Here is a 25,851-nt window from a genome sequence, read left to right on the forward strand (position 1 = left end):
TTTAAAAAAAAGCAGGTGTAACAATGTTTATGTGACAATTCAACATAATTGATAAAATGTATAGCCTATAAAATGTTTCCCCATTAGCATACGTCTGTGCTTGTTCACTATGTCTGATTAGACACCCCCTCCCTCCCACCCCCCAAGTGGATAACTAGGCAAATCTTTTCTTTTTTTTTTTTTTCCTCATGAATGAAAAAAATGTCAAATTTTGGTCACAGCTCTAAGGCAGACGTTACATTTTTCACAAGGATGGAAATGGAGACACCTAACGCTGGGTGTTAAGGAGGTAGGTTCACACAGCTCTCACAGCACTATGGTCTGGATGATGATCTCTGGGTTCTGGATGTCCTTCTTGCTCTGGACAGTCCTCAGCTACAGCTGGGCTGGGCTGGGCTTCAGTCCTTCCACAGCCTTGGCTTTTGCACACTTGATGGTCTGCTGCAGAACATGGTGCATGGCCGACACAGTATTTTCACAGGCCACCTTGAGACTGTTGAGTTGCTTGTGCATCCATGCCAAGAGCACAGCAGTGAACAGGTCCCCGGTGCCTATGGAGACTGTGTCCACCTTGCACATCTCCATGAGGATGCTCTGCATCATCACAGTGCCATCAGGGGTCTGGGTCATCTGGCTCCCTGGCATGATCAGGTAGTTAATGCCCCTTGGGGATAGCAGGTCTAAGCTGGTGATGACCACTGTGTCAAGGCCCATTAAATGCAGCACGTCCATCACTCACTGCTAAGTCTTCTTCTTGGCTGTGGATCTTTCTGCCGCTCAGCAACTCAACCTCAAATTTGTTGGGGGTTATGATGTCTGCAACTGGCATGACCTTCTCTCTGTAAACCAGAAGAAGGTCCTCAGGGAGGTAGATGGAAACTTCTCTGTTCCACTTGTCTCCCATCACGGGGACGCACATGACCAAGAGCCTGGAGTTCTGCTGCTTCAGCTCCTTCCTGGTGTCCACCACCATGGCCAGGAAGAACTTGTCTTTCATGTAACCTGTGAGCACATAGTTATACTTGTTCATGTTGTTCAGCTCCAGCCCGTCATACAGCTCGTGGAGCTCATCTGAGTTCAGCACTTGGCCATTCCAGTGTGAGTAGCCTGTGTGGTTTAAAAACTGGACAGAGTTCACTACATCAATCTTGAACCCCAAAACGTGTAGTGGGAGTGTGACCGCCTGATTGCCCATGTAGCCACAGATGACATGGCTCTGAATGGAGAGCACCTGACAATCTTCCCCCTTGCCAGGTCTGCCTCAGGGGCAGGGCCGGGCAGGGTCAGTATCTCCGCCACATGCTGGGGCTGTGCTCCACTTGGTTCCAGCTGCACTCAGTCTCTGCTCTGCTGCAGCCCTGCTCAGTGAAGGCACTCTGCTTGAACGATGGGCCACCTCCCTCTTAGACAAATCTCTTTACATGTATAAACAACAAAAACGGAAGCCTAACACTGAGGGACATGATGGACCCAGGGCAGGCAGCAACTACCCTGGCATTGAGCGACAAATATTGTGATCCTCAGTGCTTTCTATTGAAAGATTTGCAATCAGAAGGGAGAAATAATGGAAGGAAATTTTCACATATTGAGGTATGGGAACGTCTGGTTTCTGGATTGTACATGATTTGACTTAAATTTTATGTTAACCTAAACAGCCTGTTTGTGGTCTATCAAACATACATTGTACATCTGCTTTAATCATTAAAGAAAAGAGTACATTGACTAGAAGTAAAGAATGTCCACATTAACAATAAAGATTAAATGCCTCTCTTCCTGTGATGCCAATGCTGGTATTCCTTCAGTGATAAGACTGCCTTCCTAGGTGTCAAGGACATACTGACTTGCTGTGTATGTGCTGATCTGTTTATTTTTGAAACCTTGAAAGGATGGTGTCCCTGACTTGTTTGATGTTCTTTGTTCTGACAAGATGTACAACTGTGCTGAAAACCATGCTTCTCCAGAGCAGTTCCTCAGATTAATCTGAGAGGCTGTCTCCCTGACCATAGTCCTTAATTTGGGTCAAATAAAACTCTTTTATTTTCCTATTATAGATTTTTTATTGATTATTTTTGAAGACATCTGTGTGAGAGCTGAAACAAAAAGGCAGACTATTGCCTTGCTCTACCTCACCTGGGCACAAGCATGTTAGAGATGACTCAAATTTTTTGTTGTCTACCACAAAAGCACCTTGAGTATTAATTTTGGAGTTACAAATAAATTTTAGCTAGTAGACAAATTCACAAATATGGAACCATCGAGTAGTGAGGCTCCACTGTATAGAGATATGGACTTGACACCCAGGAGAAAGAGCTAAAAGAATTAGAAATAGTTGCCTCTGGGAACAGGACACTGGATGGCAAGGAGTGAGTTATGGGATGTTGCTTTTAATCAAGTATAAATTTTAATTTGTTAACAAATTTAAAATGAATAATTTTTCAAAAATATTTTAAACCACTCTTTCTTCCATGACTTCTTCTCCCCTTCATCCAGGCTGGTGGAAAATGTAATCCATCATTATTGGGTTTCACTTCCCTGACCTCCAGCATCTCAAGAATATCCTGAGATTATTTTAGAAAAGGCAGCGCTTTCTGGAAGGGCTCTCTGGACTCCAGTCTCACTGGTCTCTAAAAATTTGTCTTCTCTAAGTACTTACTTGAAAGAAATGTCTCTCTTTTTCTGATCCCAGTTTGAGACTGGGTCTTGCCCTGTGGCTTCCAGGGCCACAATGAATATCTCTCTTGCATTTTTCTGGGAAGAGGGTGGTTCTTGGGAACAGGGCAGGGGCAGATGGAAACCTCAACTTCTCAGTAGGAATTGCAAATGAAAGATGTTTCCAATCCTTGACCACTGGGAAGGGTAAGTTCAAGCTTGCAGTTTCCTGAGTCATGAAGGCAACATTTAGCCTTTTGTTGAGCACTATCTGTATCCCAGGCACAGTGTCTAGTTCTTTGTATGCATTACGTTACTTAATCCTCACAACCTAAGGGGACATTTTACAGATGAGGAAACTGAAGCTTAGGGAGCTTAAGCAATTTGCTCAAGGTTATCCAGCTACTAAGTGGCAAACTTGGGATTTGAACTTATACCTGGTTAACTCTCACACCAATGCTCTCAACAGCTCACAATACTATTGGCACACACATGCAGTATTACTTTTGCAACTTTCAAATTCTACTTAGTTTTGATAGGTTGAATTTCTGGCAGCTTCTGAGAGCTTATTGCCATTTATGAGGACTTCATTTTGGCAGGATGGTTTCCTTAGAGTCCACCAAGGAAGGTGTGCTTTTTGTTGCTTCTCATTTTGTTTAGACTGTTCCTTCCATCTGTACTGCCTTCCCTGACCCTTTCTTTGTGTATAATTCCTAGCCATCCTTTAAGAACTAGCACTGTAGGTGGTGAAGCTGTGGGAAGCACAGGTGGAGGAAGGAGAAATTTTAACCTTGAATGAAGATTGACATTTAAATTTTTACTTGGAACTGGACTATCTCTTACCAAAGTGAGTTTTTTTTTTAAAAGGATCACTGATGTTGGGAGCACTTTTCATGATCTAAGAGTGTCCAAGTGTTTTATAAAAGTTGCCCTGATTTTCATCCAAGGAGCGAAATATAAATACCCTTTCTCACGTCAACAGGTAGAATTGGAAACAAATAAAATAGTTTTAAAAAATTATGCTGCATGAGTCTTGCTTAGTTATTGTATTAATAATACATATATTTATACAATACTTAACATGATTGCAAGCTTTCTACTGTTTGGATAAACATAATTTATTTTAAACCATTAAATCTACTGTTTCAAATTGTCTCCATTTTCCCCCAATTTAAGACTATGCTTGACATCTTGTTAAATTTTTGTTCATGTATGTAAAAATTTAAAGGGTTTTGGTATGATTGCAAATATTTTTTGCCAGAATATTCTCTCCAGAAATATATCAGAGCTCCTCTAAGATTATTATGCATTGTTACTATCACTGTCCTGTATGAAATATTGTGCTCTACTAGGCCCTTGGGATACCTGCCTTTGACACTCAACTGAAACAGCAAGGGACATATGGCAACAATATAATAATGATAATGTATGTGTTTATTATTTTACAGTTTCATTTACCTTAATAAATGAACAGTTTCATGTACCTTTCATATTCAAGGCTTCTCAAACTATACTGTGCAGATAAATCATTTGGGTATCTTTTTTTTTTAAACACCTTTATTGGGGTATAATTGCTTTACAATGGTGTGTTAGTTTCTGCTTTATAACAAAGTGGATCAGTTATACATATACATATGTTCCCATATCACTTCCCTCTTGCATCTTCCTCCCTCCTACCCTCCCTATCCCACTCCTCAAGGCGGTCACAAAGCACCGAGCTGATACCTCTGTGCTATGCGGCTGCTTCCCACTAGCTATCTACCTTACGTTTTGTAGTGTATATATGTTCATGCCTCTCTCTCGCTTTGTCACAGCTCACCCTTCCCCCTCCCCATATCCTCAAGTCCGTTCTTCAGTAGGTCTGTGTCTTTATTCCTGTCTTACACCTAGGTTCTTCATGACATTTTTTTTTCTTAAATTTCATATATATGTGTAAGCATACGGTATTTGTCTTTCTCTTTCTGACTTACTTCACTCTGTAGGACAGACTCTAGGTCTATCTACCTCATTAAAAATAGCTCAATTTCATTTCTTTTTATAGCTGAGAAATATTCCATTGTATATATGTGCCATATCTTCTTTATCCATTCATCCAATGATGGGCACTTAGGTTGTTTCCATCTCCTGGCTATCGTAAACAGAGCTGCAATGAACATTTTGGTACATGACTCTTTTTGAATTATGGTTTACTCAGGGTATATGCCCAGTAGTGGGATTGCTGGGTCATATGGGAGTTCTATTTGTAGTTTTTTAAGGAACCTCCATACTGTTCTCCATAGTGGCTGAACCAATTCACATTCCCACCAGCAGTGCAGGAGTGTTCCCTTTTCTCCACACCCTCTCCAGCATTTATTCTTTCTAGATTTTTTGATGATGGCCATTCTGACTGGTGTGAGATGATATCTCATTGTAGTTTTGATTTGCATTTCCCTAATGATTAATGATGTTGACCATTCTTTCATGTGTTTGTTGGCAGTCTGTATATCTTCTTTGGAGAAATGTCTATGTAGATCTTCTGCCCATTTTTGGATTGGGTTGTTTGTTTTTTTGTTATTGAGCTGCATGAGCTGCTTGTAAGCTTTGGAAATTAACCCTTTGTCAGTTGCTTCATTTGTAAATATTTTCTCCCATTCTGAGGGTTGTCTTTTGGTCTTGTTTATGGTTTCCTTTGCTGTGCAAAAGCTTTGAAGTTTCATTAGGTCCCATTTGTTTATTTTTGTTTTTATTTCCATTTCCCTAGAAGGTGGGTAAAAAAGGATCTTGCTGTGATTTATGTCATAGAGTGTTCTGCCTATGTTTTCCTCTAAGAGTTTGATACTCTCATTTACGTCTTTAACCCATTTTGAGCTTATTTTTGTGTATGGTGTTAGGGAGTGATCTTATCTCATACTTTTACATGTACGTGTCCAGTTTTCCCAGCACCACTTATTAAAGAGGCTGTCCTTTCTCTACTGTACATTCCTGCCACATTTTTCAAAGATAAGGTGACCATATGTGCGTGGGTTTATCTCTGGGCTTTCTATGCTGTTCCGTTGATCTATCTTTCTGTTTTTCTGCCAGTACCATATTGTCTTGATTACTGTAGCTTTGTAGTATAGTCTGAAGTCAGGGAGCCTGATTCCTCCATCTTCGTTTTTCGTTCTCAAGATTAATTTGGCTATTCGGGGTCTTTTGTGTTTCCATACAAATTGTGAAAGTTTTTGTTCTAGTTCTGTGAAAAATGCCAGTGGTAGTTTGATAGGGATTGCATTGAATCTGTAGATTGCTTTGGGTAGTAGAGTCATTTTCACAATGTTGATTCTTCCAATCCAAGAACATGGTTTATCTCTCTATCTATTTGTATCATCTTTAATTTCTTTCAACAGTGTCTTATAATTTTTTGCATACAGGTCTTTTGTCTCCTTAGGTAGGTTTATTCCTAGATATTTTATTATTTTTGTTGCAGTGGTAAACGGGAGTGTTTTTTTGATTTCACTTTCAGATTTTTCATCATTAGTGTGTAGGAATGCCAGAGTTTTCTGTGCATTAATTTTGTGTCCTGCAACTTTACCAAATTCATTGATTAGCTCTAGTAGTTTTCTGGTAGCATCTTTAGTATTCTCTATGTATAGTATCATGTCATCTGCAAACAGTGACAGCTTTACTTCTTCTTATCTGATTTGGATTCCTTTTATTTCCTTTTCTTCTCTGATTGCTGTGGCTAATACTTATAAAACTGTATTGAATAAGACTGGTGAGAGTGGGCAACCTTGTCTTGTTCCTGATCTTAGTGGAAATGCTTTCAGTTTTTCACCATTGATGATGATGTTGTCTCTGGGTTTGTCATATATGGCCTTTATTATGTTGAGGAAAGTTCCCTCTATGCGTACTTTCTGCAGGGTTTTTATCATAAATGGTGTTGAATTTTGTCAAAAGCTTTCTCTGCATCTATTGAGATGATCATATGGTTTTTCTCCTTCAATTTGTTAATATGGTTTATCACATTGATTGATTTGCGTATATTGAAGAATCCTTGCATTCCTGGAACAAACCCCACTTGATCATGGTGTATGATCCTTTTAATGTGCTGTTGGATTCTGTTTTCTAGTATCTTGTTGAGGATTTTTGCATCTATGTTCATCAGTGATATTGGCCTGTAGTTTTCTTTCTTTGTGACATCCTTGTCTGGTTTTGGTATCAAGGTGATGGTGGCCTCATAGAAGGAATTTGGGAGTGTTCCTCCCTCTGCTATATTTTGGAAGAGTTTGAGAAGGATAGGTGTTAGCTCTTCTCTAAATGTTTGATAGAACTCGACTGTGAAGCCATTTGGTCCTGGGCTTTTGTTTGTTGGAAGATTTTTAATCACAGTTTCAATTTCAGTGCTTGTGATTGGTCTGTTCATATTTTCTATTTTCCTGATTCAGTCTTGGCAGGTTGTGCATATCTAAGAATTTGTCCATTTCTTCCAGGTTGTCCATTTTATTGCCGTAGAGTTGCTTGTAGTAATCTCTCATGAGCTTTTGTATTTTTGCAGTGTCTCTTGTTACTTCTCCTTTCTCATTTCTAATTCTATTGATTTGAGTCTTCTCCCTTTTTTTCTTGATGAGTCTGGCTAATCGTTTGTCTATTTTGTTTATCTTCTCAAAGAACCAGCTTTTTATTTTATTGATCTTTGTTATCGTTTCCTTCATTTCTTTTTCATTTATTTCTGATCTGATTTTTACCATTTCTTTCTTTTTGCTAACTTTGGGTTATTTTTGTTCTTCTTTCTTTAATTGCTTTAGGTGCAAGGTGAGGTTGTTTATTTGAGATGTTTCCTGTTTCTTAAGGTGGGCTTGTATTGCTATAAACTTCCCTCTTAGAACTGTTTTTGCTGCATCCCATAGGTTATGGGTCATCGTGTCTCCATTGTCATTTGTTTCTAGGTATATTTTTGTTTCCTCTTTGATTTCTTCTGTGATCACTTCGTTATTAAGTAGTGTATTGTTTAGCCTCCATGTGTTTGTATTTTTTACAGATATTTTCCTGTAATAGATATCTAGTCTTATGGCATTGTTGTCATAAAAGATACTTGATACAATTTCAATTTTCTTAAATTTTCCAAGGCTTGATTTGTGACCCAAGATATGATCTATCCTGGAGGATGTTCCATGAGCACTTGAGAAAAATATGTATTCTGTTGTTTTAGGATAGAATGTCCTATAGATATCAATGAAGTTCATCTTGTTTAATGTATCATTCAAAGCTGGTGTTTCCTTATTTATTTTCACTTTGGATCATCTGCCCATTGGTGAAAGTGGGGTGTTAAAGTTCCCTACTATGAATGTGTTACTGCCGATTTCCCCTTTTATGGCTCTTAGTATTTGCCTTATGTATTGAGGTGCTCCTATGTTGGGTGCATAAATATTTACAATTGTTATATCTTCTTTGTGGATCAATCCCTTGATCATTATGTACTGTCGTTTTTTGTCTCTTGTAATAGGCTTTATTTTAAAGTCTATTTTGTCTGATATGAGAATTGCTACTCCAGCTTTCTTTTGGTCTCCATTTGCATGGAATATCTTTTTCCATCCCCTTACTTTCAGTCTGTATGTGTCTCTAGGTCTGAAGTGGGTCTCTTGTAGACAGCATATATATGGGTCTTATTTTTGTATCCATTCAGCCAGTCTGGGTATTTTGGTGGGAGCATTTAGTCTATTTACATTTAAGGTAATTATCAATATGTGTGCTTCTATTCCCATTTTCTACATTGTTTTGAGTTCGTTATTGTAGGTCTTTTCCTTCTCTTGTGTTTCTTGCCTTGAGAAGTTCCTTTAGCATTTGTTGTAAAGCTGGTTTGGTGGTGCTGAACTCTCTTAGCTTTTGCTTGTCTGTAAAGGTTTTAATTTCTCCATCAAATCTGAATGAGATCCTTGCTGGGTAGAGTAATGTTGTTTGCAGGTTTTTCTCCTTCATCACTTTCAGTATGTCCTGCCACTCCCTTCTGGCTTGCAGAGTTTCTGCTGAGACATCAGCTGTTAATCTTATGGGGATTCCCTTGTGTGTTATTTTTTGTTTTTCCCTTGCTGCTTTTAATCTGCTTTCTTTGTATTTAATTTTTGACAGTTTGATTACTATGTGTCTTGGCATATTTCTCCTTGGATTTATCCTGTATGGGACTCTCTGTGCTTCCTGAACTTGATTAACTATTTCTTTTCCCATATTAGGGATGTTTTCAACTATAATCTCTTCAAATATTTTCTCAGTCCCTTTCTTTTTCTCTTCTTCTTCTGGAACCCTTATAATTCGAATGCTGGTGCGTTTAATGTTGTCCCAGAGGTCTCTGAGAGTGTCCTCTGTTCTTTTCATTCTTTTTTCTTTATTCTGCTCTGCAGTAGTTATTTCCACTATTTTATCTTCCAGGTCACTTATCTGTTCTTCTGCCTCAGTTATTCTGCTATTGATCCCATCTAGAGTATTTTTCATTTCATTTATTGTGTTGTTCATCATTGTTTGTTTCATCTTTAGTTCTAGGTTCTTGTTAAATGTTTTTTCAATTTGTCTATTGTATTTCCAAGATTTTGGATCCTCTTTACTTTGATTATTCTGAATTCTTTTTCAGGTAGACTGCCTATTTCCTCTTCATTTGTTAGGTCTGGTGCGTTTTTGTCTTGCTCCTTCATCTGCTGTGTGATTTTCTGTCTTCTCATTTTGCTTATCTTACTGTGTTTGGGGTTTCCTTTTTGCAGGCTGCACGTTTGTAGTTTCCGTTGTTCTTGGTGTCTGTCCCCAGTGACTAAGGTTGGTTCAGTGGCTTGTGTAGGCTTCCTGGTGGAGGGGACTAGTGTCTGTGTTCTGGTGGATGAGGCTGGATCTTGTCTCTCTGGTGGGCAAGTCCATGTCTGGGGGTGTGTTTTGAGGTGTCTGTGGACTTATTATGATGATATGCCACCTCTCTGCTAATGGGTGGGGTTGTGTTCCTGTTTTGCTAGTTGTTTGGCATAGGGTGTCCAGCACTGTATCTTGCTGGTCGTTGAGTGAAGCTGGGTGCTGGTGTTGAGATGGAGATCTCTGGGAGATTTTCACCTTTTGATATTATGTGGAGCTGGGAGGTCTCTTGTTGACCAGTGTCCTGAAGTTGACTCTCCCACCTCAGCGGCACAGCACTGACTCGTGGTTGCAGCACCAAGAGCCTTTCATCCACATGGCTCAGAATAAAAGGGAGAAAAAGTAGAGAGAAATAATTAGTAGAAGTAGGAAGAAAGAACGAAAGGAATAAAGAAAGGAGGGAAGGAAGGAAGGAAGAAACGAAGAAAAGAAGGAAAGAAGGAAAGAAAGAAAGAAAGGAGGGAGGGAGGATTGGTGGGAGGAAGGAAGGAAGGAAGGAAGAAGGGAAGGAAGGAAAAAATATAAAGTAAAATAAAATAAATTAAAATATAATAAAGTTATTAAATTAAAAAATAATTATTAAGAAAAAAATTTAAAAAAAAACCGGACAGATAGAACCTTAGGACAAATGGTGGAAGCAAAACTATACAGACAAAATCTCACACAGAAACATACACATACACACTCAGAAAAAGAGGAAAAAGGGAAAAAAATCATAAATCTTGCTCTCAAAGTCCATCTCCTCAATTTGGGATGATTCGTTGTCTAAAGGAGGGAAGGAAGGAAAGAAAGAAAGAAGATAAAGTAAAATGAAATAAAGTTATTAAAATTAACTATTAAGAAAAAAAATTAAAAAAAAACGGACAGATAGAATCCTAGGACAAATGGTGGAAGTAAAACTATACAGACAAAATCTCACACAGAAGCATACACATACACACTCACAAAAAGAGGAAAAGGGGAAAAAATCATAAATCTTGCTTTCAAAGTCCACCTCCTCAATTTGGGATGATTCATTGTCTATTCATGTCTATTCATGTATCCACAGATGCAGGGTACATCAAGTTGATTGTCGAGATTTAATCCGCTGCTTCTGAGGCTGCTGGGAGTGATTTCCCTTTCTCTTCTTTGTTCTCACAGCTCCCAGGGGCTCAGCTTTGAATTTAGCCCCGCCTCTGCGTGTAGGTCGCTGGAGGGCGTCTGTTTTTTGCTCAGACATGAAGGGGTTATAGGAGCCGCTGATTCGTGGGCTCTGGCTCACTCAGGCCGGGGGGAGGGAGGGGCACGGATTGCGGGTCGAGCCTGCGGCGGCAGAGGCCGGCATGACATTGCACCAGCCCGAGGCCCGCCGTGTGTTCTCCCGGATAAGTTGTCCCTGGATCCCGGGAACCTGGCAGTGGCAGGCAGCACAGGCTCCCCGGAAGAGGGGTGTGGATAGTGACCTGTGCTCGCACACAGGCCCCTTGGTGGCAGCAGCAGCAGCCTTGGCATCTCCCGCCCATCTCTGAGGTCCGCGCTTTTTGCCACGGCTCGTGCCCATCTCTGGGGTTCGTGCTTTTAGCCACGGGTTGTGCCCGTTTCTGGCGTTCCTTTAAGCAGCACTCTTAATCCTCTCTCCTCGCGCACCAGGAAACAAAGAGGGAAGAAAAAGTCTCTTGCCTCTTCGGCAGCTCCAGACCTTTTCCCGGACTCCCTCCCGGCTAGCCGTGGTGCACTAACCCTTTCAGGCTGTGTTCACGCTGCCAACCCCAGTCCTCTCCCTGCGCTCCGACCAAAGCCCGAGCCTCAGCTCGCAGCCCCGCCTGCCCTGGTGGGCGAGCAGACAAGCCTCTCGGGCTGGTGAGTGCCGGTCGGCACCGATCCTCTGTGAGGGAATCTCCCCGCTTTTCCCTCCGCACCCCTGTTGCTGTGCTCTCCTCCGCGGCTCCGAAGTTCCCCCTCCGCCACCCGCAGTCTCCGCCTGCGAAGGGGCTTCCTAGTGTGTGGAAACCTTTCCTCCTTCACAGCTTCCTCCCACTGGTGCAGGTCCCATCCCTATTCTTTTGTCTCTGTTTTTTCTTTTTTTCTTTTGCCCTACCCAGGTACGTGGGGAGTTTCTTGCCTTTTGGGAGGTCTGAGGTCTACTGCCAGCATTCAGCAGGTGTTCTGTAGGAGTTGTTCCACATGTAGATGTGTTTCTGGTGTATCTGTGGGGAGGAAGGTGATCTCCGCGTCTTACTCTTCCGCCATCTTCAGAACACCCCCCTCCATTTGGGTATCTTGGTAAGATGCAAATTTTGACTCAGTGGGTCTGAGTTGGGGCCTGAGAACCTGCATTCCAGCAAACTCCCAGATGTTGCTGATGCCACTGGTCTCAAAACTACATTGTGAATAACTAATCTTTGTTTATCTTAATTCCTGTGATAATCTAACAAATAACAAAAACTCAAGTTAAGTAATTTGTCTTCAGTCCTGACAATGCAGCTTCTTTCAGTCATTCATTTGTTCACTCACTCACTCCTTCAGGCACTGTGGAGACTGAAGCCAGTGAAACCAAGCCCCACCTTTGTGGGACTTGTCTTCTAGTGGAGAAGACCGACTATAGGTGAGTAAATAAATAAATACAAATAAAACAATTTCAGGTAATAAAAGTGTTTACAAAGGAAAATAAAGCAGGGCAAGAGATTAACTATTAACAGGGGTCTTCTGGATCTAAAGTTTACTCTCTATACTCGTCAATTAAAGATATGGCCTTCACTATTGCATAACACTTCGTAGGTCATGTTTTGCTATCAAATCTCTTCCACCTACTTAGTTTTCACAATATCCCTGTGATAAGTTTAGGCAAGGATTCCACATAATCCAGATGGTGAACCATTCAAACTTCTTGAACTAAAATACAGAGGGAGAGAGGCACCCTCCTTAAATAAAAGGTCTTTTGTTTTCATTTGAGTTGACAAAGGAACCTTTGGCCTCTTCTTGCCAATCTCACTCATCGAGGTCAAAGGGGCAGAGAGATGGGAGAGATGACTGATTGTGTGTGTGTGTGTAGGTGTGTGTGTGTGTGTGCACCACACTCAATCCATTTGTCTTGGAAGACTACATCTAGCTGTTAGGATATTTTGGTTGTAGGCAACATAAACCAATTCTGTCTTAAAAGGGTAAACAAATAAAATTGAAAGATATGGTTAGGTAGGTATAGTTCACAGAATCAGGGAAAAGCTCCCCATTAGACTTTGGAAAGCACAGAAACCATGGCAGATCATGGATCTAGGGAGTCCCTTTAGGCTTCTCTCTTCAGATGAATGGGCTCCGTATGGTTTCAGGCTTTGTGTCTGTTAGGGGTTGAATTGTATCCTGCCAAAATATATGTTGAAGTCCTAGCACCCAATACCTTCAAATGTGATCTTATTGGGAAGTAGGGTCTTTGCAGATGTACTCAAGTTAAGACGAGGTCATACTGGAGTAGTGTGGCCAATCCAATATGTCTGGTCCCCTTATTAGAGGAGAAGTGACAGAGACATGTGGGGAGAAGATGGCCATTGACAATGGAGGCAGAGATTGGAGTGACACATCTAAAACACAAGGAATGCCAAGGATTGCCAGCAAACACCAGAAGATAGAAGAGGCAAGGATGGATTCTCCCCTACAGATTTCAGAGAAAGCATGGCCCTGTCAACAACTTGATTTCAAAATTCTACCCTCCAGAATTGTGAGACAAAAAATTTCTGTTGTTTTAAGCCATTCAGTTTGTGGTACTTTGTTATGGCAGCCCTAGGAAACAAATACAATGTTTTTCTGCTCCAGGTTCAAACTCCAGGGAGCAAACATCTGAGTAGCCCAGCTTATGTAATGTGCACACTCATGAGATCATATTTGGAAGGGTGGGCAGTTCTTCAATGAGTAAATAGATGCTGTTGCCAGCAGTAGGGAGAATGGGTGAGGGCAGCAAAATAAGGATATGTACCTGGTATGAACCCGTGAGTGCTGCTGGAGCCTCATGACCTGGGGTGGGGGTGGAGGAGTGATTTAGGAATGTTCAGGCCACTTCCTTGGGTTGCTCCAAACCCTGGTGGTGTTTCTGTGAGTTCTTCCTGACTGGAGCAAATTCAAACCTCTTTACAAATTGAACATTATCACAAGGATCTTGATAACTATAGTGAAATTTTCCATTTTTAAAATCACCCACCCACGTATGCACCAAACAATAAACAATTTATCTGTTTACCCACCCATCCATCCACTCCTTGACCTACGCACCCTTCTCATCACTGTTAACTGACCTATATGTTTATCCACTCATCTACTCTACCACCTGTTCATCTAATTATCCATAAATGAGCACCTACGTTTGTCAGGCAATATTCTTTTTTTTTCTTTTTTTCATTTTTTGGTCACACTGCACACCTTGTGGGAGCTTAGTTCCCTGGCCAGGGAGTGAACCCAGGCCCATGGCAGTGAAGGCACCGAGTCTTAACCACTGGACTGCCAGGGAATTCCCCGTTAGGCAATGTTCTTCAGTTTGTTCATTTATTCAGTCATTCATTCAATAAATCAATCAGTATTTGTTGAGTGCCTCCTCCATTTCAGACAATGTTCTAGGTGGTGGAGATAAAGCAATGAATAAGAAGATATGGTCTCTGCCCTCATGGAGTTTGCAATATTGTTGTAAAGGTAGATGTTAAACCAATAACTAGGAAGACAATATGTGAGGCAACTTCTCCTTTTGTCGTAATTCCTTTTCCTCTTGTACCTTTCTCTGTTTAGTGTGTATGGAAAACTTTGATTTTGGAAAATTTACAGAGCATATAGCGTAGGCAGATGACTGGATTGGAGAAAAGGAACATCACTTCCTGAGGTGAGTGAGATTGAAGTCCACTAGATTCTAAGCTCCTGGAGGGCAAGAAGAGTGTATATTTTAATTCATCACTTTTTCCCAGGACTTGTCACAGAGAAGGCACCAAACAAATATGTGCTAAATGATAAAAAGAACAAATATTTACTCTGTAATTTCCTGAGTTTTGACCCTTTGAAATATTTTTTTTCTGATTCCGGCACTTTCAAGATCATAGTTTATTTATTACTTCAGATAAAAAGATAGTATACATATTAGGAAATCCCTTAAAATTCAACTCTAGCATTATACAACATCTATAACTTTTGCACTGAATGTTAACCAAAAAAAGCTCTAAACACCTGAAAGCCCCACTAGTAACATGAACTATGGTAATAAAAAAATTTGACATTTAATTTGCTCAATATATAGTATTTACATTACGAAACCAATGGTGATACGATAAACAGTGATAAAGAAATAGTAAAAATAAACTTTACAAAGCAAAGTTTTATATTCTTACAATATGCTAATTATCATAATTGCATATAAAAATTAAAACATAGCAGAGCTTTCTGTTACAGAATTCTTAATTATCTGAGTTGTAGTCATTACCTGCTAACGATTTACATGCAACATTTGCTAGTACTGACATTTGATTTTTTCCCCCAAGAAAGTGTAAGTAGATATTTATTTAAGAGCAGACATTAATTTACTTGTGGACACGAAAAGATAAAACTGTACTCAAGATTCATACTGGTCACAAGCCTCTTCTCTATAGAAATGATAAAAATAGTAAGACCAAAAAAAATTCCTGAAAGGAGATGCATAGGCAAAGAGTACCATGAATGGCACAGCTCAAAAAATCTTGGGACCAATTAGACACACATCTTTTCTCTCTCCTTCAATGATGAGAGGTCTATTTTGCCATCAAATTATAATAACTGTAGCAAGTAAAGGGTACCATCAAATTATAATAACTGTAGCAAGTAAAGGGTACCAGGTATACAACTAATTAAACCTTGCAAAATACTAAGATGGGCAGGGGTGGCCAGAAGAAGGAACAATTTCCATATAATTCAAACTATATGCAGCATAACTACAATGGGAGCTCATCCCAAACTGGCTATATGAAACAATTGGACTTTTATGATTTAATAGTTAAAATTATAACAAGCGTAATAATACAATAGAGTTACATGGGAAGCAAGAGCCAAGGGGCATTTTATATTATTTACTGTGTATTTCAGTTTAAAAATAATTTTGCTAAGTATACATCTCAACTGAGGTCTATGTATAAAATATACTAACAGATACAGATATTTACCTTTGGTGACTTAAAGGCCTTTTTGTGACTTCTGTCTGAATTGCAGGCAGAATGCTAGATGTACATGCACATGTGGAAAAACTCAACCTGAGGTAATCCAAAAGATGTGCATGTGAGGAGCCTGGAGGTACTCTGACAGTCAAAGCACACCAGAACCCAAACAGGCAACAGTGAGGATGGCCACAAGGAATGGAATGTCAGTATGGCAGAAAGAGGAAGGCCAGCAGAATCCTGCATACATACACAAAAGAAAAAGCCACCCACCATTTCATAAAACAAAAGCCAATTATAGTGTGGGAAGTGCAAACTGCAGAAAATCAGAAGTCCACAGAAGAAAAACGACTGGCTCCTGTGAGAGAAAGGAGGATGCTTCGTTCTGAGCAGGGTCACTTGGTGAAGGCTGTCATGGTCACCCAGAGCACCTTGTTGGTGCTGGCCTTCAGACACTCCACCTCAGAGACCCTTTGAAATATTTAAGGACAATACTTAAAAAAAAAAAGACAATACTTAAACAAAAAGAAATTAGGGACGACCTTAAGTAATATTTTTACAGATTTCTGTAGCTGTTCTGTCTCCATTGTAGAGATAAAAAAAACATCCCAGGAAACTGAGAGGAAATATAGACAAAAGAATTCAGAATAGACAATTCAAAGATGATTGCACTTTAAGGACTCCCAAAGAGCAAAAATAAATGCTAGGAAAATCATTCTCAGCATTGTGAAGCTTGGCAGGACTCAGACAAAAAACTTATTTCAGTATATTTTCAACATACGTTATAATGCTTTTTAAAATGCATTTTTCTTGATTCTAAGATGCACATCAGTGGTAGAAGATGTAGAATGGAGAGCCCCACGGGGAACCTCACTCTCTCTTCCTCAAAGGATCACCTGAGTTCTTCCACACTCTTTTTGGGAGAGTTCCTGAATGAAAGCCAAGCTGTTCCTATGTTCCTCTGACAGTCCTTTACTGAGGAGACACCAAAGGGCAATAAGAGGGAATTTTATGGCACCGCTGGTAAGTGGTGCCTTCAGTCCAGCTGCTTGGGCCCCAGCTGGGAGAACTTGAGACAGATGGTCACACCAGGGACATTAACAAGTGGAGATTCTAGGTTTGAGAAGGTTCCCTCCGTCTATTTCCAATTGAGGTGATCAGGTAGCAGTGGGGAGGATGGAAGTGAGAGAACATAGCACATCACACCTGCCAGCTGCTGAGTCTTTGGAAGTCTCTTTATAATTTCATTTATTTATTTTTACTAAAGTATAGTTGATTTACAATATTATGTTAGTTTCAGGTGTACAGCACAGTGATTCAGTTTTTAGAGGTTACACTCCATTTATAGTTATTATAAAATAATGGCTATATTCTTTGTGATGTATAATACATCCTGGTAACTTATTTATTTTATACATAGTAGTTTGTACTTAATCCCCTACTCCAATCTTGCCCCTCTCCCCACTGGTAAACACTAGTTTGTTCTCTATATCTGTCAGTCTGTTATATTCATCCATTAAAATTTTTTTAGATTCCACATATTAGTGAAAACATACAGTATATTTGTCTTTCTCTGTCTGACATTTTTCACTTAGCATAATACTGTCCAGGTCCATCCATGTTGCTGCAAATGAATTTTTTTATGGTTGAGTAGTATTCCACTGTGTATATATACCACATCTTCTTTATGCATTATCTGTTGATGGACACTTAGGTTGCTTCCATACGTTGGTTATTATAAATAATGCCGCTATGAACATTGGGGTGCATATAACTCTGGAAGTCTATTAGTTAAAATCCCAGAAACACACAAAATGTTATCCATAAGCCACTATCCAGAAATGATAAACTTGTTAATATTTGGATGTAAGTTTCTTTAGTCATTTTTTTCTGTCTCTATATAGAAAAATATACAGAAAAATATTTTTGACAATAATAAGGTTCATATATATAGTTTTATAAACTGCCTCTACCATCTAAAGGATTAATGTATAATACATTATGTATTAATGTATTTTTTTCCCATTAAATATTATTAGTCAATGGATATTTGTTTACTACCTGGCCCTACTATGCTACTTGCAGAGGGACTTTTTAAAAAAAATAAATTTATTTATTTAGTTTTGGCTGCATTGTGTCTTTGTTGCTGTTCATGGGCTTTCTCTAGTTGCGGTGAGTGGGGGCTTGTCTTCAGTGCGGTCCACAGGCTTCTCATGGCGGTGGCTTCTCTTGTTGCAGAGCAGAGGCTCTAGGTGCATGGGCTTCAGTAGATCTGGCATGGAGGCTCAGTAGTTATGCAGCAGGGGCTGAGTTGCTCCACGGCATGAGGGATCTTCTGGGACCAGGGCTCGAACCCATGTCCACTGCTTTGGCAGTAGGATTCTTTTACACACACACACACACACACACACACACACACACACACATATATATATGTATATATATATATATAGTTAGGTCCATATTTTTTTAATTTATTTTTTTATACAGCAGGTTCTTATTAGTCATCAGTTTTATACACATCAGTGTAAACATGTCAATCTCAATGTCCCAAATCATCACACCCACTCCCCCCTCCCCCATGCCACTTCCCCCTCTTGGTGTCCATATGTTTGTTCTCTACATCTGTGTCTCCATTTCTGCCCTGAAAACAGGTTCATCTGTACCATTTTTCTAGGTTCCACATATATGCGTTAATATACGATATTTGTTTTTCTCTTTCTGACTTCATTCTGTATGACAGCCTCTAGATCCATCCACTTTTCTACAAATGACCCAATTTCATCCGTTTTTTATGGCTGAGTAATACTCCATTGTATATATGTACCACATCTTCTTTATGCATTTGTCTGTTGATGGGCATTTAGGTTGCTTCCATGACCTGGCTGTTATAAATAGTGCTGCAATGAACATTGGGGTGTAGGTGTCTCTTTGAATTATGGTTTTCTCTGGGTATATGCCCAGGAGTGGGATTGCTGAGTCATATGGTAATTCTATTTTTAGTTTTTTAAGGAACCTTCATACTGTTCTCCAGAGTGGCTGTATCAATTTACATTCCCACCAACAGTGCAAGAGGCTTCCCTTATATCTACACCCTCTCCAGCATTTGCTGTTTGTAGATTTTCTGATGATGCCCATTCTAACTGGTGTGAGGTGATACCTCAATTGTAGTTTTGATTTTCATTTCTCTAATAATTAATGATGTTGATCAGCTTTTCATGTGCCTCTTGGCCATCTGTATGTCTTCCTTGGTGAAATGTCTATTTAGGTCTTCAGCCCATTTTTGGATTGGGTTGTTTGTTTGTTTAATATTGAGCTACATGAACTGTTTATATATTTTGGAGATTAATCCTTTGTCCATTGATTCATTTGCAAATATTTTCCCCCATTCTGAGGGTTGCCTTTTCATCTTTTTTATAGTTTCCTTTGTTGTGTAAAAGCTTTTAAGTTTCATTAGGTGCCATTTGTTTAATTTTTTGTTTTTATTTCCATTACTCTAGCAGGTGGATCAAAAAAGGTCTTGCTGTGATTTATGTCAAAGAGTGTTCTTCCTATGTTTTCCTCTAAGAGTTTTGCAGTGTCTGGTTTTACATTTAGGTCTCTAATCCATTTTGAGTTTATTTTTGTATTTGATGTTAAGGAGTGTTCTAATTTTATCCTTTTACATGTAGCTGTCCAGTTTTCCCAGCACCACTTATTGGAGAGATTGTCTTTTCTCCATTGTATATCCTTGCCTCCTTTGTCATAGATTAGTTGACCATAGGTGTGTGGGTTTATCTCTGGGCTTTCTATATGTTCCATCTATCTATGTTTCTGTTTTTGTGCCAGAACCATATTATCTTGGTTACTGTAGCTCTGTAGTGTAGTCTGAAGTCAGGGAGTCTAATTCCTCCAGCTCCGTTTTTTTCCCCTCAAGACTGCTTTGGCTATTCAGGGTCTTTTGTGTCTCCATACAAGTTTTAAGATTTTTTTGTTCTAGTTCTGTAAAAAATGCCACTGGTAATTTGATAGGGATTGCATTGAATCTGTAGATTGCTTTGGGTAGTATAGTCATTTTCACAATATTGATTCTTCCAATCCAAGAACATAGTATATCTCTCCATCTGTTGGTATCATCTTTAATTTCTTTCATCAGTGTCTTATAGTTTTCTGCATACAGTTGTTTTGTCTCCCTAGGTAGGTTTATTCCTAGGTATTTTATTCTTTTTGTTGCAGTGTAAATGAGAATGTGTTCTTAATTTCTCTTTCTGATTTTTCATCATTAGTGTATAGGAATGCAAGAGATTTCTGTCCATTAATTTTGTATCCTGCTACTTTACCAAATTCATTGATTAGCTCTAGTAGTTTTCTGGTGGCATCTTTAGGATTCTCAATGTATGGTATCATGTCATCTGCAAACAGTGACAGTTTTACTTCTTCTTTTCCAATTTGTATTCCTTTTATTTCTTTTTCTTCTCTGATTTCCGTGGCTAGGACTTCCAAAGTTATGTTGAATAATAGTGGTGAGAGTGGACATCCTTGTCTTGTTCCTGATCTTGGAGGAAATGGCTTCAGTTTTTCACTATTGAGAATGATGTTTGCTCTGGGTTTGTAATATATGGCCTTTATTATGTTGAGGTAGGTTCCCCCTATGCCCACTTTCTGGAGAGTTTAGGTAGGTTCCCTCTATGACCACTTTCTGGAGAGTCTTTATCATAAATGGGTGTTGAATTTTGTCAAAAGCTTTTTCTGCTTCTATTGAGATGATCATAGGTTTTTCTTCTTCAATATGTTAATATGGTGTGTCACATTGATTGATTTGAATATATTGAAGAATCCTTGCATCCCTGGGATAAATCCCACTTGATCATGATTCTTTTAATATTTTGCTTCTTTTAATATGTTGTTGGATTCAGTTTGCTAGTATTTTGTTGAGGATTTTTGTATCTATATTCATCAGTGATATTGGTATGTAATTTTCTTTTTTTGTAGTATCTTTGTCTGGTTTTGGTATCAGGGTGATTGTGGCATCATTGAATGAGTTTGGGAGTGTTCCATCCTCTGCAAGTTTTTGGAAGAGTTTGAGATGGATGGGTGTTAGCTCTTCTCTAAATGTTTGATAGAATTCACCTGTGCATCCTTCTGGTCCTGGACTTTTGTTTGTTGGAAGACTTTTAATCACAGTTTCAATTTCAGGGCTTGTGATTGGTCTGTTCATATTTTCTATTTCTTCCTTGTTCAGTCTTTGAAGGTTATACCTTTCTAAGAATTTGTCCATTTTTTCCAGGTTGTCCAATTTATTGGCATAGAGTTGCTTGTAGTAGTCTCTTATGATGCTTTGTATTTCTGCTATGTCTGTTGTAACCTCTCCTTTTTCATTTCTAATTTTATTGATTTGAGTCCTTTCTCTCTTTTTCTTGATGAGTCTGGCTAATGGTTTATCAATTTTGTTTATCTTCTCAAAGAACCAGCTTTTACTTTTATTGATTTTTGCTATTGTTTTCTTTGTTTCTATTTACTTTATTTCTGCTCTGATATTTATGATTTCTTTCCTTCTGGTAACTTTGGGTTTTGTTTGTTCTTTCTCTAGTTGTTTTAGGTGTAAGGTTAGATTGTTTATTTGAGGTTTTTCTTGTTTCTTGGTAGAGGTAGGCTTGTATAGCTATAAACTTCCCTCTTAGAACTGCTTTTGCTGCATCCCATATGTTTTGGATTGTCATGTTTTCATTGTCATTTGTTTCTAGGTATTTTTTGATTTCCTCTTTGATTTCTTCAATGATCTCTTGGTTATTTAGTAATGTATTGTTTAGCCTCCATGTGTTTGTGTTTTTTACAACTTATCCCCTGTAATTGATTTCTAATATCATAGCCTTGTGGTCAGAAGAGATGCTTGATATGATTTCAATTTTCTTAAACTTACTGAGGCTTGATTTTTGACCCAAGATGTGATCTAGCCTGGAGAATGTTCCATGCGCACTTGAAAAGAAGATGCAATCTTTTGTTTTCAGATGGAATGTTCTATATATATATGAATTAAATATCTCTGGTCTATTGTGTTTAAAGCTTGTGTTTCTTTATTATTTTTCTGTTTGGATCATCTGTCCATTGGTATAAGTCGGGTGTTAAAGTCCCCCAGTATTATTGTGTTACTGTCAATTTCCTCTTTTATAGCTGTTAGCAGTTGCCTTATGTATTGAGGTGCTCTTATGTTGGGTGCTTATATATTTATAACTGTTATATCTTCTTCTTGGATCGATCTCTTCATCATTATGTAGTGTTCTTCCTTGTCTCTTGTAACATTCTTTATTTTAAAGTCTATTTTATCTGATATGAGTATTGCTACTGCAGCTTTCTTTTGATTTCCATTTGCATGGCATATCTTTTTCCATTCCCTCACTTTCAGTCTGTATGTGTCCCTAGATCTGAAGTGGGTCTCTTGTAGACAGCATATATATGGGTCTTGTTTTTGTATCCATTCAGCAAGTCTGCGTCTTTTGGTGGGAGCATTTAATCCATTTAAGTTTAAGGTAATTATCAATATGTATGTTACTATGACCATTTTCTTAATTGTTATGGTTTTTTTTTTTTTTTTCCCAGTACACGGGCCTCTCACTGTTGTGGCCTCTCCCATTGTGGAGCACAGGCTCCAGACGTGCAGGCTCAGCGGCCATGGCTCACAGGCCTAGCTGCTCCGCGGCATGTGGGATCTTCCCGGACCGGGGCACGAACCCGTGTCCCCTGCATCGGCAGGCAGACTCTCAACCACTGCGCCACCAGGGAAGCCCTATGGGTTTGTTTATGTAGGTCGTTTTCTTCTCTTGTTTTTCCCACTTAGAGAAGTTCCTTTAGCATTTGTTGTAGAGCTGGTTTTGTGGTACTGAATTCTCCTAGCTTTTGCTTGTCTGTAAAGCTTTTGATTTCCCCATAGAATCTGAATGAGATCCTTGCTGGGTAGAGTGATCTTGGTTGTAGGTTCTTCCCTTTCATCACTTTAAGTATATCATGCCACTCCCTTCTGGCTTGTAGAGTTTCTGCTGAGAAATCAGCTGTTAACCTTATGGGAGTTCCCTTGTATGTTATTTGTCATTTTTCCCTTGCTGCTTTCAATAATTTTTCTTTGTCTTTAATTTTTGCCAATTTGATTACTATGTGTCTTGGCATGTTTCTCCTTGGGTTTATCCTGTATGGGACTCGCTGTGCTTCCTGGACTTGGGTAGCTATTTCCTTTCCCATGTTAGGGAAGTTTTCAAGTATACTCTGTTCAAATATTTTCTCTGGTCCTTTCTCTCTCTCTTCTCCTTCTGGGGCCCCTATATTGTGAACATTGTTGCATTTAATGTTGTCCCAGAGGTCTCTTAGGCTGTCTTCATTTCTTTTCATTCTTTTTTCTTTAGTCTGTTCCACAGTAGTAAATTCCACCATTCTGTCTTCCAGGTCACTTATCCGTCCTTCTGCCTCAGTTATTCTGCTATTGATTCCTTCCAGTGTAGTTTTTTTTTTTTTTTTGTAATGTAGGCCACAAAATAGTAATGAACTATACTAAGTGGTATAGCTCACTGTGGAGTGTGGTCTTTTCTTTATTCTCCCAAATAGCCAGTGTAGTTTTCATTTCAGTTATTGTATTGTTCATCTCTGTTTGTTTGTTCTTTAATTCTTCTAGGTCTTTGTTAAACATGTCTTGCATCTTCTCGATCTTTGCCTCCATTCTTTTTCTGAGGCCCTGGATCATCTTCACTATCATTATTCTGAATTCTTTTTTGGAAGGTTGCCTATCTCCACTTCATTTAGTTGTTTTTCTGGGGTTTTATATTGTTCCTTCATCCAGTATATAGCCCTCTGCCTTTTCATCTTGTCTGTCTTTCTGTGAATGTGGTTTCTGTTCCACAGGCTGCAGGATTGTAGTTCTTCTTGCTTCTGCTGTCTGCCCTCTGGTGGATGAGGCTCTCTAAGAGGCTTGATGGGAGGGACTGGTGGTGGGTAGAGCTGACTGTTACTCTGGTGGGCAGAGCTCAGTAAAACTTTAATCCACTTGACTGTTGATGGGTGGGACTGGGTTCCTGCCCTGTTGGTTGTTTGGCCTGAGGCAACCCAACACTGGAGCCTACCTGGGCTCTTTGGTGGGGCTAATGACAGACTCTGGGAGGGCTCATGCCAAGGAGTACTTCCCAGAACTTCTGTTTCCAGTGTCCTTGTCCCCACGGTGAACACCTCTGCAGGAGAACCTCCAACACTAGCAGGTAGGTCTGTTTCAGTCTCCCCCGGGGTTACTGCTCCTTCCCCTGGGTCCTGATACGCACACTACTTTGTGTGTGCCCTCCAAGAGTGGAGTCTCTGTTTCCCCTAGTCTTGCCAAAGTCCTTCAATCAAATCCTGCTAGGTTTCAAAGTCTGATTCTCTAGGAATTCCTCCTCCCGTTGCCAGACGCCCAGGTTGGGAAGCCTGACGTGGGGCTCAGAACCTTCACTCCAGTAGGTGGACTTCTGTGGTATAAGTGTTCGCCAGTCTGTGAGTCACCCACCTACCAGTTATGGGAGTTGATTTTACTGTGATTGCGCCCCTCCTACCATCTCATTGTGGCTTCTCCTTTGTCTTTGGATGTGGGGTATCTTTTCTGGTGAGTTCCAGTGTCTTCCTGTCGATGATCGTTCAGAAGTTAGTTGTGATTCTGGTGTTCTCACAAGAGGGAGTGAGAGCACGTCCTTCTACTCTGCCATCTTGAACCAATCAGCTGGAGTATTCTTAACCACTGCACCACCATGGACATCCCTTGCTGAGGGATTTTAAATATGTATTAATTAGAGTTTCTAGTACCAAGGAGATTACAATTTAGCTAATAAGAAGACATAAAATACGTACTGTAATAAAATAGCTAAATAATATGACAGCATTAGAAGAGTCCACACATTACAGTTTGGGGAAGATTGTTTGTTGATGGGGATATAGAATCAGAAGATTTGAAATTATCTCAACAATATTGTTCACTAAATGAATTTGCCACACAATCATTTTCAGTCTCCTCATCTATAAAATGGGAATAAGGATAAAAACAGTACTAACTACTCTGAGAGGTTGTTTTGGGATAAAATGACAACAATAACTTTAGTAATAGTAATAGAAGGCACTTATACAGATATTACCATGTGCTGAGTACTGTTCTAAGAATTTAACATACATTAGCCAACCAAACATCATGGCAGCCTTAAGTAAAGAACTGTAATTATTCCCATTTTATAGATGAGGAAATGGAAGCACAAAGAAGCTGAATAACTGGCCCAACATCATACAGTTTAGAAGGGGCAAAGTGGGCTTTGAACCCAGGCAGTTTAGCTTTGTGTTGACTATGTATCTGAAAGAGGCTTTGCAACTGGAAAATGCTTTATAAATGGGATTATAAATTTTACTGTAAATAAAAAGTTCTAAATGAGATGCCCTTGGCTGTTAGAACTGTGGGTTTCTTTTTATTTTTTGACCACACTGCATGGCTTGTGGGATCTCAGTTTCCCGAACTCAGGCTGTGGCAGCGAAAGCCTGGAATCCTAATGACTAGGCTACCAGGGAACTCTCAGAACTGTGGGTTTCAATGCAGGAGGTTTCCCTGGTGGCACAGTGGTTAAGGATCTGCCTGTCAATGCAGGGGACATGGGTCTGAGCCCTGGTCCGGGAAGATCCCCCATGCACCACAATTACTGAGTCTGCGCTCTAGAGTCCGTGAGCCACAACTACTGAAGCCCGTGTGCCACAACTACTGAAACCCATGCACCTAGAGCCTGTGCTCCACAACAAGAGAAGCCACTGCAATGAGAAGCCCGTGCACTGCAACAGAGTAGCCCCTGCTCTCAACAACTAGAGAAAACCCGCATACAGCAATAAAGACCAACACAGCCAAAAATTTAAAAAATGAATAAATAACTAAATTTTTTTTTAAAAAAAGAGGGGTTGGGGAAGGCTTCTGGAAGGCATGGCCCTTTGAAATGGGAGCAATGTCTCTGTTTTGAAATCAGCTGCTGTCTGTATCTTTCACTAGTCTCAAGAGTGAAATCAGGAAGTGAAGAGACCATCCGAAACTAACTCAAGGACAAAAGGAGTATGTTGGTCATAACTGAGATGTCAAGAGGCATGGCTGGACCTGGGATTTCATCAGAGCCCTGTCTCTTTCTCACCTTGTCTTGGCTCTGTTTTCTTCTGCAATGGTGTTATTCTCAGGCTGACTCAACTTGGTGAAAAGGATGACCTTCACTATGCCCAT

The 25,851-nt window shown here is 39.7% G+C and overlaps 1 non-coding gene and 1 pseudogene across 1 annotated transcript; both read right to left on the reverse strand.

Annotated features, from left to right (window-relative positions):
- Positions 1-306: 306 nt before the first annotated feature.
- On the reverse strand, positions 307-25,851 carry LOC116740436 (annotated as a pseudogene).
- LOC116741028 lies at positions 23,114-23,244 on the reverse strand. The gene has a single exon (XR_004346007.1). It is a non-coding gene; the product is annotated as a small nucleolar RNA SNORA4 (small nucleolar RNA).

The sequence above is a fragment of the Phocoena sinus genome, chromosome 15, assembly GCF_008692025.1.
Source record: "Phocoena sinus isolate mPhoSin1 chromosome 15, mPhoSin1.pri, whole genome shotgun sequence".
NCBI classification, from domain to species: Eukaryota; Metazoa; Chordata; class Mammalia; order Artiodactyla; family Phocoenidae; genus Phocoena; species Phocoena sinus.